This window comes from Callospermophilus lateralis, chromosome 2, assembly GCF_048772815.1.
Source record: "Callospermophilus lateralis isolate mCalLat2 chromosome 2, mCalLat2.hap1, whole genome shotgun sequence".
In the NCBI taxonomy this organism is placed as follows: domain Eukaryota; kingdom Metazoa; phylum Chordata; class Mammalia; order Rodentia; family Sciuridae; genus Callospermophilus; species Callospermophilus lateralis.
The window spans coordinates 180,546,376-180,551,074 of NC_135306.1; the positions used below are offsets into that span (position 1 = coordinate 180,546,376).

Sequence of the window (4,699 nt, forward strand, 5' to 3'; positions counted from 1 at the left end):
CAGGCCACAGGGACCTTGGTGACATCTTACTAGGTCTTTATTGTTGCCTCTTGGTAGAAGTGGTGATATCCCAGTTTCGTGGTGGTGGCAGCCTCAAGCCTGTGTGTTTCCTGATGTTGGGCTGTGGAGCCATGCTTTGGTGAATAAGGAACCCCAGTGCAGGGTGGCTCTCTCTGCAGGTGTGGGGTGGTGGGCAGGTGGGCTGTCCCTCCAGAACTCTGGGCTATGGTGGCACAGGCAGGCAGGTGGGCTCTGCCTCTAGAACTCCAGGTGCAGTGGCCATCCCCAGCCCTTTTTAATTTTATTTTGAAAGAGGGTCTTGCCCAGGCTGGCCTTGAATTTGCAATCATCCTGCCTCAGCTTCCTGAGTTACTGGAATTACAGACATGCATCATGGCACCAAGCTCACACTATTTAAAAAAACAATTAAGTTATAGATGGGACACAATACCTTTATTTTACTTATTTATTTATATGTGGTGCTAAGGATGGAACCTATTGCTTCACATGTGCTAGGCAAGTGCTCTACCACTGAGCTACAACCCCAGCCCTCAAACTATTTTTTTCATATGTCCTCTATTGTAAGTGTGCAATTTTGCAGAAGGTAAGCTTGTTTTCTAGGAAAGGATAAATTTCATTATAGTGAAAATGTGTGTGTATTTTTGCCCTCCACTTTTTTTTTAACGTCGAACACTTCATGAATTTGCTTGTTGTCCTTGTATAGGGGCCATATTAATTTTCTCTGTATCATTTCAATTTTAGTATATGTGCTGCCCACCTTTTTTTTTAATCAAATTTGGTGATGAGGATCAAACCCAGTGTCTAATGTGTAGGCAAGTGCTGTACCACTGAGCCACAACCTCAGCTTTAATCCACAGTTTTTTTACTATCTGATTTTCCATAAATATGTAAATGTATTTGGGAGCCAACACGGCTCCAAAAACAATACAACACTATTAACACATGTATTGTGATTTTTTTTATTGTTACTTTTGCCAGTTGCAATGTTTTCATGAATCCGCAAGGTGGCAGACAAATACAATTTCCACATAATGAGTTAACAAACTGAAAAAACTTTGCTTCCTTATGGAAATTCAATTAGAAACGTTAATCATAGGTTAGGAATGTGGCTCAAGTGGTAGCGCGCTCGCCTGGCATGCGTGCGGGCCGGGTTCAATCCTCAGCACCACATACAAAACAAAGATGTTGTGTCCGCCAATAACTAAAAAATAAATATTGAAAAATTCTCTCTCCCTCTCTCACTCTATCTTAGCTGGGGGTGTGGCTCAGCAGTAGAGCACTTGACTAGCATGTGCAAGGCTCTGGGTTCCATCTTCAGCACCACATAAAAAAATAAAATAAAGGTATTGTGTCCAATTACAACTTAAAAAAATATATTAAAAAAAAGACTAGGTGTATATTTGATATATAATATACACACTTGCTATAAATACATCAAGCATATCTGACCTTCTCATTACCACAGTATAAATGTGCTGCTTTTATGGTTAAAGAAATTTTTATAATTCACATGAGAATTTTTGTTAGAAACAAACTGCTGAAAATCATTGTAATTAAGCACCCAAATAATATAAGTACCGTGTTATCCATTGTCTTAAACACTTAGAAATGTATCTATTGGCCATGAAATCTAGTTTGATCCTTTGGAATCTGAAAAGCAAAATCAATGGTGCATCACTGATAAAACAAAATCCCTGTTACTCAACTGCCTGGATTTTTAAAATTCTTTGAATATGTCTACAGTTATTTCTAAGTTAAAACCCATAGTCAAAATTGCTCATAAAAGACTGGGTGTATATTTGATCTACATACTTGTTATAAATCCATCAAGCATATCAGATCTTCTCATCCCACAGCTGTATTTCCCTAATATTTCTGTCTTCTTTTTATATTCTGATTTATTTTACAGAAAAGGTTAACAGGCATATGATTTCAGCTATGTAGAGGGATGGGCAAATATTTTGAAAGCTTGTGTAAGAGGGTCACAGATATATCTGGGATTTTATTTTTAAAGCATGTGTAGCACTTCCAAGTAATGAATTCTCCATGTACATGATGACATTGTCTGGAGTGAATCTTGACTCATCTTGAATTAGAATGTTGGTTTTATTTTTTAAAATTTTTCATCTTTTACATACTTCCTAAATTTAATTTGCTTCTCTTACTTGAGTTTAAAATGATTTGAAATTAAATAACTGGACTGGTTATATAATCCCAGCAATTCAGAGGTTGAGGTAGAAGGATCGAAAATTTGAGGTCAGGCCTCCTCGATTTTGTGAGGCCCTAAGCAATTTGGTGAGATCTTGTCTCAAAATAAAAAATAAAAATAGGGATGTAGTTCAGTGGAAAAGTGCCACTAGGTTAAATCCCCATACCATAAAATATTGTTTTAATTAATTAAATAAATAACGTGCCTGGTATAATGAAACATGCCTATAATCCCAGCAATTTGGGAGCCTGGGGCAGGAGGATCACAAATTAGAGGCCAGGGCTGGGGATGTGGCTCAAGCGGTAGCACGCTCACCTGGCATGCGTTCGGCCTGGGTTCGATCCTGATCCTCAGCACCACATACAAACAAAGAGGTTGTGTCTGCGGAAAGACTGAAAAATAAATATTAAAAAAGTTTCTCTCTCTCTTTAAAAAAAAAAAAAAAAAGTTAGAGGCCAGTCTCAGCACTGTAAGAGACCCTTAGCAATTTAGTGAGATTCTCTAAATAAATAAATAAATAGGGTATGGGTGTAGCTCAATGGTAAAGCACCCCTGGGTTCCATCTCCAGTACCATAAAAAGAAAAAAAAATTATTAAAGATAAACAGTTTTAAAGCATCTTGGCATTATTTAATTATATTTATTGTTCTAATATTTTTAAAACTTTTATGGGGGTACTGGAGATGGAACTCAGGCATGCTTTACCGTTAAGTTACACCCACAGCGCTTTTATTTTTTATTTTGAGCCAGGGTCTTACTAAATTCTCAAAGCTGACCTTAAACTTGGGATCTTCCTATTTCAGCCTCCCAAGTAGCTTGAATTACAGGTGTTTGCCACCATGGCTGGCAGTAGATCTTGTCTGTAGAAAAAAAAATAGTGCTGGGTGTAGCCTGTTGGTACAATGTCCCTGGGTTCAATTCCCAGAACTATAAACAAACAAAATAAACTATACACATTCTTAGAGTCCACATACATGTTCTTAAAGTCTTCCTTCTTTTTGATGAAGGCTGAAGTTATTTTTTAAAATATATATGTTTTTAGTTGTAGATGGACACAATATCTTTATTTTATTTATTTATTTTTATGTGACGCTGAGGCTCGAACCCAGTGCCTCACACATGCTAAACAAGTGCTCTACCACTGAGCCACAACCCCAGCCCCCAAAACTCATTTTTTTAAAATATATTTTTTTAGTTGTACATGGACACAATACCTTTATTTTATTTGTTTATTTTGTGTGTGTGGTGCTGGGGATCAAACCCAGTCTCTCATGCATGCTAACCACTGAGCCACAACCCCGCACCCCCAACCCGGCAAATTATTTTTAAAAACAGATTTTACCAGCTCTGAAAACCACTTGGTGTTGTTTAAAAAAATAATTATAATGAGTATTTTAGAACTTTGCTTCTATAAGGTTTATTGTTCGTTATCCTTTGTCATAAGAATTATATAAAGGATTTATTCATTTTCCGGCAGAAAAAAAATCTATGATTTCCATAAATTTACATTATTTAAAATGCCATGTCTCTTTTCAGCACATAAATTTAACATACAAAGGGCTCTCAGTAAAGTATGTGTGCCTGATAATCTTGGTGTAATAATACTGTTCACAGTGGCACAATACTACTACTATACTCTGTATGGTGACTTTTATCCAAGATGCTTCTAAATTCCTCATATGAGGCAAGACACACTTAGGCCTCTGATGGTCATTTCACTATTTACTTGTATTGGTACATGGAGGATGGAATGTGCTATCCCTGGCACAAAGAGTTCTTCTGGAAATTTAGAGAGAATGAAATGTCTTCATATTTCAGTGACTAAAGAGAAAACACTTGTGGAAAAGAGAAAAAGCAAGTTCCAAGAAGTATGTATTTATTATCTCTGTGCCAGTTTGTTGGAACTCTTTGTCAGTGAGGTCATACTTTTTGTCCCATGTAGTTCATTTATCTCTGCTAACTTCCTTAATTATAGCATGCACCCCCTAACCCCGGCCAACTGTTTGACAAATGTCTTTTCTTGGGCAAAAGGGAGCATTAAAAAACAATTTAAAAATCTCTGTGAAATCATCACTATAATTGGAAAAAAATTTAAAACCCTTACCCAATTAAAATGAGTTAGTAGTTACAATTTTCATTTAGACACTAGTTAATAGTATATTCAAAGGCACTGCCTATAAACAGAGACAAAACCATTTCCAAATGATTCTAGATAAACAACTAACTTATTCATCTTAATGGTGGTGGTATTTCTCAAATGATTTCATGGTGTGTCAATCAATATACAGACAGAGCCTTATTCTATTTATTGGGCATTGGGGATAAAACCCAGGTACACTTTATAACTGAACTACATTCCGGTCCTTTTTATTTTTAAAGACAAATTCTTGCTAAGTAACAGGGCTTCCTTAAATTGCTGAGGTTGGCCTCAAAAGTGTAATCCTCCTGCCTCAGCCTCCTGAGTTGCTAG

General features: G+C 36.6%; 1 pseudogene; it reads right to left on the bottom strand.

Moving 5' to 3' along the window:
- Positions 1–679: 679 nt before the first annotated feature.
- On the bottom strand, positions 680–778 carry LOC143393196 (U6 spliceosomal RNA; annotated as a pseudogene).
- Between the last annotated feature and the right edge of the window lie 3,921 nt (positions 779–4,699).